Genomic DNA, 15,430 nt, shown 5'->3' on the forward strand with positions numbered 1-15,430 from the left:
TTGGTGTGGAGGGTATTAGCTATGAGGAGAGATTGAATAAACTGGGATTGTTCTCCCTAGAGAGACGGAGGCTGAGGGGCGACCTGATAGAAGTTTATCAAATTATTAGGGGTATAGATAGGGTGAACAGTTGGAGGCTTTTTCCAAGGGCGGAAATTGTAATTACAAGGGGGCACAGGTTCAAGGTGAGGGGGGAAAGGTTCAGTACAGATGTGCGGGGGAAGTTTTTTTACACAGAGGGTGGTGGTGGCCTGGAATGCACTGCCAAGTGAGGTGGTTGAGGCAGATACGTTAGCGACCTTTAAGACGTATTTTGAAAAGGAACAGGGACATTGTCATGTGAGAGTACCTTTAAGAAATGGGTGTTTATTACTGCAGTGATGTCAGAGAGGGGGTGGAGCTGGGCTGTCTGTCAGTTTTTACTTTCACTTTGGGCTGGCTGCTACAGGGTGTGATTCAGTTTGGTTTTGAGAGCTGGATAGCTGCAGGCAAAGCAAGCAGCTGTAAGGATCTCTCTCTGTAGGCTACAGACTGACTTCATCTCATTTCAGGATTTCAAAGTGGTCCATGTCTCAGTAGAGAAGTTAAACCTGATGTCTTTCTGTAAAAGGATTAGAATATACAGTGCAGAAGGAGGCCATTCGGCCCATCGAGTCTTCACCGACCCAGTTAAGCCCTCACTTCCACCCTATCCCCATAACCCAATAACCCACCCTAATCTTTTTGGACACTAAGGGCAATTTAGCATGGCCAATCTGAACATCTTTGTACTGTGGGAGGAAACCGGAGCACCCGGAGGAAACCCACGCCCACACCGGGAGGATGTGCAGACTCCGCACAGATAGTGACCCAGCGGGGAATCGAACCTGGGACCTTGGAGCTGGACCTTGGTTTATAAAGTGTTAACTGGTTTCATAAATAACTATTGTTTTGCTTCAATAAATACTTTTAGATTTCTGCTGTACCACACCTGTAGAGTGGGCCATGTGCTCCCCATACCACAATCTATCCACAGTTGTGGGTCAGGTGAACTCCATGATACGCTTTGGGGCTGTCTAAACCCTGGCCCATAACAAATTGGGGCTCGAGGGGGATAAAAGTCTATCTATTGGATTGGCTTAGTGAACTTAGACAGTGAGGGGTGAGCATATTGTGGTTGCTTTTCAGGTGTGGTATTTCAGTTTAAGTAGGCAGAGTGTTGTGGACAATGGCTCTTTCAGAGGCTCTGAAGATTTTGGGGGTGGAGACGGTCACACGCAGTACCTCATGGACAGTGACTAAAAAATACAGGCTTTTAAAGTTGGCAAAAACATTGCAGTTAACATTACCTGACAAAATGCAAAAAGAAGAGGTATTTAACACGGTAGCTGAGCATTTAATATTGCCTGAGATACAATCTGACTCATTGGAAAAAGCAAAGATCCAGTTGCAGATTAAGCAACTTGAATATGAAAAAGAATTAAAGCAGCTTGAATACGCAATGAGAGAAAAAGACAGAATAGCCCGAGCAGAACAAAAAGAACGAGAAAAGGAGATACAGATCAGGGAAAAAGAAAAGGAGAGAGAAGAAAGAGAAAAAGAAAGAATAGCCCAGGGAGAACAAAAAGAAAGAGAAAGGGAGACACAGATCAGGGACAAAGATAGAGAGGGAGTTTGAATTTAAGAAAATGGCCATGAAACATTTTTTTAAAAAAAATTTAGAGTACCCAATTCATTTTTTCCAATTAAGGGGCAATTTAGCGTGGCCAATCTACCTAGCCTACACATCTTTTGGGTTGTGGGGGCGAACCCCACGCAAACACAGGGAGAATGTGCAAACTCCACACGGACAGTGACCCAGAGCTGGTATCGAACCTGGGACCTCGGCACCGTGAGGCTGCAGGGCTAATCCACTGCGTGACCGTGCTGCCCAGAAAATGGCCATGAAACATGACATTCAGTTAAAATTGGCGGACGTAAAGGAAAACGTACAATTGAATGATAGTGATGAGGATAGTGAGAAAGAGCATCATAGTTGAAGGCTTGGTAGAGATAGATAGAGGTAGAGATAGAGAAATATAGCACAGAACAGGCCCTTCGGCCCACGATGTTGCGCCGAACTTTTGTCCTAGGTTAATAATGGAATGTTGGACAATTTTTCATGGCCAATCCACCCAACTTGCACATCTTTGGACTGTGGGAGGAAACCGGAGTACCCGGAGGAAACCCACGCAGTCACGGGGAGGATGTGCAGACTCCACACAGACAGTGACCCAAGTCGAAATCGAACTTGGGACCCTGGAGCTGTGAAGCAATTGTGCTATCCACAATGCTACCGTGCTGCCCTTAAGAAGTTAACCTACACTCCATTATTCTACCCTAATCCATGTACCTATCCAATAGCCGCTTGAAGGTCCCTAACGTTTCCGACTCAACTACTTCCACAGGCAGTGCATTCCATGCCCACACTACTCTCTAGGTAAAGAACCTACCTCTGACAGCCCCTCTATATCTACCACCATTTATCTTAAATTTATGTCCCCTTGTAATGGTGTGTTCCACCCGGGGAAAAAGTCTCTGACTGTCTATCTATTCCCCTAATCACCTTATAAACCTCTATCAAGTCGCCCTCATCCTTCTCCGTTCTAATGAGAAAAGGCCTAGCACCCTCAACCTTTCCTCGTATGACATACTCTCCATTCCAGGCAACATCCTGGTAAATCTCCTTTGCACCTTTTCCAAAGCTTCCACATCCTTCCTAAAATGAGGCGACCAGAACTGTACACAGTACTCCAAATGTGGCCTGACCAAGGTTTTGTACAGCTGCATCATCACCTCACGGCTCTTAAATTCAATCCCTCTGCTAATGAACGCTAGCACACCATAGGCCTTCTTCACAGCTCTATCCACTTGAGTGGCAACTTTCAAAGATCTATGAACATAGACCCCAAGATCTCTCTGCTCCTCCACATTGCCAAGAACCCTACCGTTAACCCTGTATTCTGCATTCATATTTGTCATTCCAAAATGGACAACCTCACACTTGTCAGGGTTAAACTCCATCTGCCACTTCTCAGCCCAACTCTGCATTCTATCTATGTCTCTTTGAAGCCGACAACAGCCCTCCTCACTATCCACAACTCCACCAATCTTCGTATCATCTGCAAATTTACTGACCCACCCTTCAACTCCCTCATCCAAGTCGTTAATGAAAATCACAAACAGCAGAGGACCCAGAACTGATCCCTGCGGTACGCCACTGATAACTGGGCTCCAGGCTGAATATTTGCCATCCAAATTTGCCATCCAGTTTGTTATCCAACTGGCCAAATTTCCCACTATCCCATGCCTCCTTACTTTCTGCACAAGCCTACAATGGGGAACCTTATCAAATGCCTTACTAAAATCCATGTACACTACATCCACTGCTTTACCTTCATCCACTTGCTTGGTCACCTCCTCAAAGAAGTCAATAAGACTTGTAAGGCAAGACCTACCCCTCACAAATCCGTGCTGACTATCCCTAATCAAGCAGTGCCTTTCCAGATGCTCAGAAATCCTATCCCTCAGTACCCTTTCCATTACTTTGCCTACCACCGAAGTAAGACTAACTGGCCTGTAATTCCCAGGGTTATCCCTCTTCCCTTTTTTGAACAGGGGCACGACATTCGCCACTCTCCAATCCTCTGGTACCACCCCTGTTGACAGCGAGGACGAAAAGATCATTGCCAACGGCTCTACAATTTCATTTCTTGCTTCCGTCTGTTTCACACTGTCCTCTCCAACAATATGGCCCCTCTCGTTTGTAAATACTGAAGAAAAATACTTGTTCAAGACCTCTCCTATCTCTTCAGACTCAATACACAATCTCCCGCTACTGTCCTTGATCGGACCTACCATCGCTCTAGTCATTCTCATATTTCTCACATATGTGTAAAAGGCCTTGGGGTTTTCCTTGATCCTACCTGCCAAAGAGATTAGTAAAGAGAAATGTAAGCTACCAAGAGACAGAAAGAGGGGAATGCATAATAAGGGACAAAGAAATGGCTGAGCAATTGAATACATACTTTCGTTCCGTCTTCACAATTGAGGACAACAATCAGATACCAGAAATGTTGGAGAAGGAAAGGTTTAGTGAGAGAGAAGAACTGAGGGAGATCAATATTAGTAGCAACATTTTGCTGGGAAAATTGATGGGATTGAAGGTGGATAAATCCCCAGGGCCTGAGAATCTGCATCCCAGAGTGCGTAAGGAGGTGGCTCTGGAAATAGTGGCTGCATTGGTGGTCATCTTCCGGGATTGTATAGACTCTGGAACTGTCCCTGCAGATTGGAGGGTAGCTCACGTCACTCCGATATTCAAAAGGGAGGTAGAGAGAAAGCAGGGAATTATAGACCAGTAAGCCTAACATCGGTAGTGGGGAAAATTCTTGAATCTATTATCAAGGACTTTATAGTGGAACATTTAGAAAGCAGTGGCAGGATCAGTCAGAGTCAGCATGGATTTATGAAGGGAAAATCACGCTTGACAAATCAGTTGGAATTCTTTGAAGATGTAACTAGTACAGTTGACAAGGGGGAGCCAGTCGATGTGGTATATTTGGACTTTCAGAAGGTGTTGACAAAGTCCCGCAAAAGAGATTATTGTGCAGAATTAAAGCGCATGGGATTGGGGGAAATGTATTGAGGTGGATAGAAAACTGGTTGGCAGAGAGGAAACAAAGAGTCGGGATTAATGGGTCCTTTTCAAATTGACAGGCAGTAACTAGTGGGATACCACAGGGATCGGTGCTGGGACCCCAGCTATTCACAATATATATTAATGATTTGGATGAGGGCAAAAAAATGTAGCATCTCAAAGTTTGCAGATGATACCAAGTTGGGTGGGAGGGTGAATTGTGACGAGGATGCAGGGATCCTACAGCAAGATAGATAGAGAAATACAGCACAGAACAGGCCCTTCGGCCCACGATGTTGCGCCGAACTTTTGTCCTAGGTTAATCATAGAATTTTGGACAATTTTTCATGGCCAATCCACCCAACCTGCACATCTTTGGACTGTGGGAGGAAACCGGAGTACCCGGAGGAAACCCACGCACACACGTGGAGGATGTGCAGACTCCACACAGACAGTGACCCAAGTCGAAATCGAACTTGGGACCCTGGAGCTGTGAAGCAATTGTGCTATCCACAATGCTACCGTGCTGCCCTTAAGAAGTTAACCTACACTCCATTATTCTACCCTAATCCATGTACCTATCTAAATATCTATTTAAATATGTCCGAGCATTGCCAAGGTTTGACGAGAAGGATGTAGAAGCCTTTTTCATTTCATTTGAGAAGGTGGCTAAATAAATAAAATGGCCACAGGACATGTGGGTATTACTGATTCAAACAAAGCTGGTTGGTAGGGCTAGTGAAGTGTTTGTATCACTACCGGAGGAGATATCTGAGTCGTAAGAGGAGGCGAAAAAATCCATCTTAAGTGCATATGAGCTAGTGCCTGAAGCTTACAGACAAAGTTTCAGAAATTTAAGGAACAAATTTGGTCAAACATACATGGAGTTTGAAAGGCTCAAACAGAGTAATTTTGATAGGGGGGTAAGGGCTTTGAAAATAGACCAAACGTATGAAGCTGTCAGAGAAATACTTTTGGAGGAGTTTAAAAATTCAATTCCTGATGTAGTGAGAACTCATGTGGAAGAACAGAGGGTTAAAACTGCGAGGTTAGCAGCAGAATGGCAGATGATTATGAATTGGTTCATAAATCAAAGCTTGGTTTCCAACATCTGTTTCAGCCGGTGAGGGATAGAAACTGGGGACATGAGAAATACTCAAGTGGTAACGGTAAAGGGGATCTGATGGGAGACAATAAGGAGAATGTACCTATGATTTTTTTAAAAATCCAGGAGGGTGGAAGAGACATGAAAAGTTTCAAATGTTTTCACTGTAATAAACTAGGCCATGTAAAGTCACAGTGTTGAAGAAAAGCCCTGGAAAGGCTGAAGTGGTAAAACAGTATAAGATCATGAGATTTGTTAAAGTGCTAAAGGAAAGCCCAAGTGATGCAAAGGAGGTGCAAAAGATTATACAGCCTGATCAAGAGGTGATTGATAAGAATATGCCAGATGTCTTTAAAGAATTTACTTGTGTGGGTAAAGTTTACTCGTGTGCCAGAGGAAGCGGGTAAAGAAGTCACAATTTTAAGAGATACGGGAGCTCGTCAATATTTAATGGTAAGAGATGAGGAGTTATGTAGTTTGGGAAGAATGTTGCCAGAAAAAGTGATAATATATGGAATTCAGGGTGAGAGGAGTAGTGTTCCATTATATAAGATAAGGTTGGAAAGTCCAGTGAAGAGTGGTGAAGTGGTAGTAGGATTAAGAGAGAAACTATCTTGTCCAGGAATACAGTTTATCTTGGGTAATAATATAGCTGGATCGCAGGTGGGAGTGATGCCTACTGTGGTTGATAAGCCAGTGGAAAATCAGACAACTGATGTGTTGAAGGACGAGTATCCTGGGATTTTTCCGGATTGTGGAGTAACAAGGTCGCAACGTCGCAGGTTAAGACAAGAAGAAAAATCAAAGAGTGAAGATGAAGTGGAAGTGCAATTATCAGAAACGATTTTTGATCCGATGGTTGAAAAAGAACAAGAACAGGTGGCGGATGAGGCGGATATTTTTAGTTCAGGAAAAATTGGTGGAGTTACAACAGAAAGACATAGAAATAAAACAGATGTATCAGAAAGCATACACAGAAGAGGAATCTGAGTGTATACCGGAGTGTTATTACCATGAAAATGGGCAGAAGTTCATCAAGTAGTATTGCCGGTAGGGTATAGAAAGGAGGTGTTGCGAGTTGCACATGAGGTACCATTGGGAGGTCATTTGGGAATAAGGAAAACCCAAAAACATTTTTATTGGCCTGGAATACATAAAGATGTAGTTACAATTTGTCGATCATGTCACACATAAAGAACAAAAAAAATTACAGCACAGGAACAGGCCCTTCGGCCCTCCCAGCCTGCGCCGATCCAGATCCTTTATCTAAACCTGTCGTCTATTTTCCAAGGATCTACTTCCCTCTGTTCCCCGCCCGTTCATATATCTGTCCAGATGCATCTTAAATGATATTATCGTGCCCGCCTCTAGTGACACCACTAGTCACCTTTCTCCATTTTGAGACACTCCCTTCCACCACTACCCTCTGTCTCCTGTTGCCCAGCCAGTTCTTTATCCATCTAGCTTGTACACCCTGAACCCCATACGACTTCACTTTTTCCATCAACCTGCCATGGGAAACGTTATCAAACGCCTTACTAAAGTCCATGTATATGACATCTACAGCCCATCCCTCATCAATTAACTTTGTAACTTCCTCAAAGAATTCTATTAGGTTTGTAAGACATGACCTTCCCTGCACAAAACCATGCTGCCTATCACTGATACGTCTATTTTCTTCCAGATGTGAATAGATCCTATCCCTCAGTATCTTCTCCAACAGTTTGCCTACCACTGACATCAAGCTCACAGGTCTATAATTCCCTGGATTATCCCTGCTACCCTTCTTAAACAAAGGAACAACATTAGCAATTCTCCAGTCCTCCGGGACCTCATCCGTGCTCAAGGATGCTGCAAAGATATCTGTTAAGGCCCCAGCTATTTTGTCCCTCGCTTCCCTCAGTAACCTGGGATAGATCCCATCCGGTCCTGGGGACTTGTCCACCTTAATGCCTTTTAGAATACCCAAAACTTCCCCCTTCCTTATGACGACTTGACCGAGAGTATTTAAACATCCATCCCTAGCCTCAGCATCAGTCATGTCCCTCTCCTTGGTGAATACCGATGCAAAGTACTCATTAAGAATCTCACCCATTTCCTCTGACTCCATGAATAAATTCCCTCTTTTGTCTTTGAGTGGGCCAATCCTTTCTCTAGTTACCCTCTTGCTCCTTATATACAAATAAAAGGCTTTGGGATTTTCCTTAGCCCTGTTAGCCAAAGATATTTCATGACCCCTTTTAGCCCTCTTTATTGCGTGTTTGAGATTCGTCCTACTTTCCCGATATTCCTTCAAAGCTTCATCAGTTTTGAGTCGCCTCGATCTTATGTATGCTTCCTTTTTCATCTTAGCTAGTCTCACAATTCCACCCGTCATCCATGGTTCCCTAATCTTGCCATTTCTGTCCCTCATTTTCACAGGGACATGTCTGTCCTGCACTCTAATCAACCTTTCCTTAAAAGATTCCCACATTTCAAATGTGGATTTACCCTTAAACAGCTGCTCCCAGTCCACATTCCCTAGCTCCTGCCGAATTTTGTTATACTCGGCCTTTCCCCAATTTAGCACTCTTCCTTTAGGATCGCTCTCATCTTTGTCCATGAGTATTCTAAAAATTACAGAATTGTGATCGCTATTCCCAAAGTAATCACCGACTGAAACTGGCCGGGATCATTCCCCAATACCAGGTCCAGTATGGCCCCTTCCCGAGTTGGACTATTTACATACTGCTCTAAAAAAAACTCTCCTGGATGCTCCTTACAAACTCTGCTCCATCTACGCCTCCAACACTACACGAGTCCCATTCAATGTTGGGGAAGTTAAAATCTCCCATCACAACCACCCTATTGCTCCTATATTTTTCGATAATCTGTCTGCATATTTGTACCTCTACTTCATGCTCGCTTTTGGGAGGCCTGTAGTAAAGTCCCAACAATGTTACTGCACCCTTCCTATTTCATAGCTCTACCCATATTGCCTCAGTGCTCGAAACCTCCATCGTGCCCTCCTTAAACACAGCTGTGATATCATCTCTGACTAGTAATGCAACTCCTCCACCCCTTCTACCTCCCTCTCTTTCCCTCCTGAAGCATCTATACCCTGGGATATTCAGTTGCCCTTCCCTCAACCAAGTCTCAGTAATACCAATAACATCATATTCCCAGGTACTAATCCAAGCCCTAAATTCATCTGCCTTACCTGCTACACTTCTCGCATTAAAACAAAAGCACCTCAGACCACCTGTCCCTTTGCGTTCATCATCTCTTCCCTGTCGACTCTTCCCCTTAGTCACATTGAGTTTATTATCTAGTACCTTACTGGCTTTAGTTACTGCCTCTTTACTGACCTTTAACTTCCTAATCTGGTTCCCATCCCCCTGCCACATTAGTTTACATGTCAAGTGACAGGGAAACCTCAAGCAGTGATAAAACCAGTGCTCTTAATACCCATTCCAGCATTTGAGGAACCTTTTACAAGGGTCTTAATTGATTGCATAGGATCGCTTCCTAAAACAAAAAGTGGAATCAATATCTTTTGACTATAATGGATATGTCTACTAGGTTTCCAGAGGCCATTCCAGTACGTAATATTACAGCTAAAAAGATTGTGGAGGAGTTACTTAAATTCTTTACTAGATATGGACTACCCACAGAAATACAATCGGATCAAAGATCAAATTTTACCTCAAGGTTATTCAAAGAAGTTATGGATAGCTCAGGAATAAAACAATTTAAATCAACTGCTTACCATCCAGAATTGCAGGGAGCGTTAGAAAGGTTTGCAGCCATCTGGGATGTCCACTTCCAGAATATAAAATGGATGTTTGCAAAGACTATAGGGAAACATGGACAATGCTAAGAAAGCAGGCAGGCACAGAGTGTATTGAGAAGGCAACTCCCAGACGAGACTGAAAAACGGACTGACCTGAAAGAGTTATTGACTAGCATAGTCAATTAGCATATTGCTGGCCCAAAGCAAGGCCAACGGCCACCTAAGACACGCCCATCCATCAGGGCACCCACTCCTTTATTGGTCAAGATCAATACCAGTGATCAAGATATGGCCCAATTAATTGGGGCCAAGTTCAAGGCCCGCCCAAAAGCACGCAAAGCCCCTTCAGGTATAAGAAGAAGGCCCCGAGAGAGAATCGCTCTCTTGGACTCGGCTCTCAAAGCGGAGAGACCCGTCCACCAGCTGCACCAGAAGCAAGTCAGTCCAAGTTCAACACTCGCCATCAGACGGACGACCTTAGCTGTTCTGCTGTTACACCTTCGCACCCAACAGCCTCAGATCCGAACAACGGCCATTGTTCCTCTGACTGAGTGGGAACCCGAAGTTAAGTATAGGCGTTAGCGTTAGAGATGGTTTAGTTTGTGGTATTTTGTGCATGAGTAGATATTACTGTGTGTGTAAATAAATAGTATTGACTTTGAACTAACTAACTGGTGCATTGGCTCTTTGATCAGTATTCGGGTTTGAACCTTGTGGCGGTATCGAAAGATACCTGGCGACTCTAGAGCAAACATAATTAGGATCAAGGAAGGTGACCATATCTAGAACCAGATAAACAGACAACAGGTGGCATTAGACATTAAATACAATGTTGAGGGCTTATTGTCAAGATTATCCAGAGGATTGGGATAAAGGAATTCCATTCATGCTGTTTGCAATTAGGGATGCACCTAATGAGTCAACCAAATTCAGTCCTTTTGAACAAATTTTTGGTCATGAGGTAAGAGAACCACTTAAATTGATTAAGGAAAAATTGGTGGGTAAGAAATCGGAAATTACACTATTGGATTACGTGTCAAATTTTAGGGAACGATTAAATAGAGCAGGTGAATTGGCTAGACAACATTTGAAAGTTGCACAAAATGTGATGAAATGAGCAGCGGACAAGAAATCCAAAGTTTGTAGTTTTGCCAGTGGAGATAAAGTTTTAGTATTATTACCAGTGGTAGGTGAACCTTTAAAGGTAAGGTTTTGTGGACCCCATCAGATTGAAAGGAAATTAAGTGAGGTGAATTATGTGGTAAGAATGTCAGATAGAAGGAAAACTCACCGAGTGTGTCATGTCGACCAGGCTAGATGGAATTGAGGTTCAAAAGGAGGAGGTGTTAGCAATTTTAGAAAATGTCAAAATAGATAAGTCCCCTGGGCCAGATGGGATTTATCCTAGGATTCTCTGGGAAGCCAGGGAGGAGATTGCAGAGCCTTTGTCCTTGATCTTTATGTCGTCTTTGTCGACAGGAATAGTGCCGGAAGACTGGAGGATAGCAAATGTTGTCCCCTTGTTCAAGAAGGGGAGTAGAGACAACCCTGGTAATTATAGACCTGTGAGCCTTACTTCGGTTGTGGGTAAACTGTTGGAAAAGGTTATAAGAGATAGGGTTTATAATCATCTTGAAAAGAACAAGTTGATTAGCGATACTCAACACGGTTTTGTGAAGGGTAGGTCATGTCTCACAAACCTTATTGAGTTTTTTGAGAAGGTGACCAAACAGGTGGATCAGGGTAAAGCTGTTGATGTGGTGTATATGGATTTCAGTAAGGCGTTTGATAAGGTTCCCCACGGTAGGCTATTGCAGAAAATAAGGAAGTATGGAATTGAAGGTGATTTAGCGGTTTGGATCAGTAATTGGCTAGCTGAAAGAAGACAGAGGGTGGTGGTTGATGGCAAATGTTCATCCTGGAGTTCAGTTACAAGTGGTGTACCGCAAGGATCTGTTTTGGGGCCACTGCTGTTTGTCATTTTTATAAATGACCTGGAAGAGGGTGTAGAAGGATGGGTTAGTAAATTTGCAGATGACACGAAGGTCGGTGGAGTTGTGGATAGTGCTGAAGGATGTTATAGGATACAGAGGGACATAGATAAGCTGCAGAGCTGGGCTGAGAGGTGGCAGATGGAGTTTAATGCGGAAAAGTGTGAGGTGGTTCACTTTGGAAGGAGTAACAGGAATGCAGAGTACTGGGCTAATGGCAAGATTCTTGGTAGTGTAGATGAACAGAGAGATCTCGGCATCCAGGTACATAAATCCCTGAAAGTTGCCACCCAGGTTAATAGGGCTGTTAAGAAGGCATATGGTGTGCTAGCCTTTATAAGCAGGGGGATTGAGTTTCGGAACCACAAGGTCATGCTGCAGCTGTACATAACTCTGGTGCGGCCACACCTGGAGTACTGCGTGCAGTTCTGGTCACCACATTATAAGAAGGATGTGGAAGCTTTGGAAAGGGTTCAGAGGAGATTTACTAGGATGTTGCCTGGTATGGAGGGAAGGTCTTACGAGGAAAGGCTCAGGGAATTGAGGTTGTTTTCATTAGAGAGGAGAAGGCTGAGAGGTGACTTAATAGAGACATATAAGATAGTCAGAGGGTTAGATAGGGTGGACAGTGAGAGTCTTTTTCCTCGGATGGTGATGACCAACACGAGGGGACATAGCTTTAAATTGAGGGGTGAGAGATATAGGACAGATGTCAGAGGCAGTTTCTTTACTCAGAGAGTAGTCGGGGTGTGGAACGCCCTGCCTGCAATAGTAGTAGACTCGCCAACTTTAAGGGCATTTAAGTGGTCACTGGATAGACATATGGATGAAAATGGAATAGTGTAGGTCAGATAGGTTTCAGATGGTTTCACAGGTCGGCGCAACATCGAGGGCCGAAGGGCCCGTACTGCGCTGTAGTGTTCTATGTTCTATGTGAATATGCTTAAAACGTACTTTGAAAGGGAAGGAGAGAAAAAGGAGGTTTTCATGATTCTAACTCAAAATGACGAACCAAATCCAGATGATTTTGAATTTGACATACCACAAATTAAATTGGAAAATGAGGATGTTCTTAAAAATTGGGATAAATTGTTGAGTTACCTTGCAGAGGAAAATCGGACTGACCTGAAAGAGTTATTGATATCACATGGGCAAGTTTGTGGAGATAAATTGGGAAATACTAAAATGGCTATACATGATGTAGATGTGGGAAAGGCTGTTCCGAACAAACAACATCCATCTTGACTTAACCCTCTAAAATTGGCCCAGGTTAACAGAGAGATTGAGAGTATGCTTAAAAATGGCATAATTGAAGTGGGTTGCAGCCAATGGAGCTCACCCACAGTGATGGTACCTAAACCAGATGGTACCCAACAGTTGTGTGTGGACTATAGAAAGGTTAATGCAGTTACAAGAATGGACTCTTATCCTATCCCACATTTGGAGGATTGCATTGAGAAAGTAGGCCAATCAGTTTTTATTTCCTGGTAATAATACTAAAACTTTATCTCCACTGGCAAAACTACAAACTTTGGATTTCTTGTCCGCTGCTCATTTCATCACATTTTGTGCAACTTTCAAATGTTGTCTCATTAATTCCCCTGCTCTATTTAATCGTTCCCTAAAATTTGACACGTAATCCAATAGTGTAATTTCCGATTTCTTACCCACCAATTTTTCCTTAATCAATTTAAGTAGTAAACTGGATTTACTTAAAGGTTACTGGCAGGTACCTTTATCCGAAAGGGCAAAGGAAATTTCAGCTTTTGTGTCTACAGATGGTTTATACCAATTCAAAGTTATGCCATTTGGCATGAATAACGCCCAAGACACATTTCAACAGTTAACTCACAAGTTGTTTCTGGATTACCCAATTGTGCAGTATACATCGACGATCTGGTAATTTTCAGCCAGACATGGACAGAACATTTAAAACATCTGATGGAGTTATTCGATCGACTTCAGGAAATGGATTTAGTGGTAAACCTAGCCAAAAGTGAATTTGGAAAAGCCCAAGTCACTTTCCTTGGCCATACAATCGGACAGGGTCGAATGGTCCCACGGGATGTGACAACAAAAGTTATTGGGGAGTTTCTGATACCCTCGACACGATGGGAAATAATGTGATTTCTTGGCATGAGTGGATTCTACCGGAGAGTTGTGCAAAATTTTAGTAGTGTGGTCGCTCCACTGACGGACTTGTTAAAGAAACGTAGAAAATTTAAGTGGACGGCGGAGTGTCAACAGGCATTTGACGGTCTGACGGCTGTGTTAACCACTGCTCCTGTGTTAGCCATCCCAAATTATACCAAACCATTCAAAGTGACTGTTGATGCGAGTGATGTGGGCGCAGGTGCGGTGCTTCTACAAGACGACGACAAAGGGCTAGAGCGGCCTGTTGGTTATTTTTCCAAGAAATTGAATTCTCACCAGAAAAAGTATTCCACGATTGAGAAGGAGACTTTGAGTTTGGTGCTGGCTTTGCAACATTTTCACAATAATGTGACCAGCAATCCATCTGACACCATTATATATACTGTTCATAATCCATTGATGTTTTGGAGCGATTCCAGAATAACAATGCAAGGCTATTTTAATAGAGTTTGTTATTACAGCCATTTCATTTAAAAATAGTACATGTGGCGGGACGAGAAAACGTGATAGCTGATGTTTTGTAAGGAATGTGATGAACAGAAGCAGGTTCGGTGGAGGAAGAAGAACTATAATGAACTATGTAATTATAAATGTTTGCATGTTTTTTCTTAAAAAAGAAATGTATATTTACTGTCCATATTTCTGAAAGGATAGTGAAAAGGTGAAAAATGAAACCATCTTGAAGTTGATGGGTTTTTTTTTCTTGGGGGGGGGGGGGCGAGGTGTCATGTGAGAGTACCTTTAAGAAATGGGTGTTTATTCCTATAGTGATGTCAGAGTGTGGGTGGAGCTGGGCTGTCTGTCAGCTTTTACTTTCACCTTGGGCTGGCTGCTACAGGAAGTGATTCAGTTTGGTTTTGAGAGCTGGATAGCTGCAGGCAACGCAAGCAGCTGTAAGGATCTCTCTGTAGGCTACAGACTGACTTCAGCTTATTTGAGGATTTCAAAGTGGTCCATGTCTCAGTAGAGAAGTTAAACCTGATGTCTTTCTGTAAAAGGGTTCCTTTTTGTCTTATGGATGCTGCAAGGAAAGATTAAGAGTTACGTATAGAGTACTGTATTCTTTGGGGGATTTATTGGTGTTGATTGTTGTTAAGATGTTTACTGTGTGTTTATAAAGTGTTAACTAGTTTCATAAATAAACATTGTTTTGCTTTAAAAGATTTTTGTTGCATCACACCTGTAGAGTGGGCCGTGTGCACTCCATAACCAAATCTATTCAAAGTTATGGGTCAGGTGAACTTCATGATACACTTTGGGGCTGTCTAAACCCTGGCCCATAACAACATGAACAGACGGGGTATAGAAGGATACAGGTGGTTGGTCGAGATAGGATGCGTGATCGGTGCAGGCCTGGAGGGCCGAAGGGCCTCTTCCTGTGTTGTTCTTTCTTATTTTCCTTGGAATAAAGAAGGCTGAGGGATGACTTAATTGAGGTGAACAAAATTATGAGGGGAAGAGATAGAGTGGACAGGATAAAATTGTTTCCCCTGATGGAGAATTCTAGAACCAGGGGACATAGATTCAAGATAAGTGGCAGAAGGTGTAGAGAGGACATGAGGAGGTACCTTTTTACACAGAGGGTAGTGGGAGTCTGGAATTCGCTACCCGAGTTGGTGGTGGAGGCAGAGACCCTAAACTCTTTTTAAAAGTACCTGGATCTGCACCTTACCAGCTGTAAGTTACTGGGCTATGGACCAGGTGCAGGAAGATGGGAATAGAAAGGGCACCTTGGTGTCTTCATGCAGGAA

This window comes from Scyliorhinus canicula, chromosome 4 (genome assembly GCF_902713615.1).
Source record: "Scyliorhinus canicula chromosome 4, sScyCan1.1, whole genome shotgun sequence".
NCBI classification, from domain to species: domain Eukaryota; kingdom Metazoa; phylum Chordata; class Chondrichthyes; order Carcharhiniformes; family Scyliorhinidae; genus Scyliorhinus; species Scyliorhinus canicula.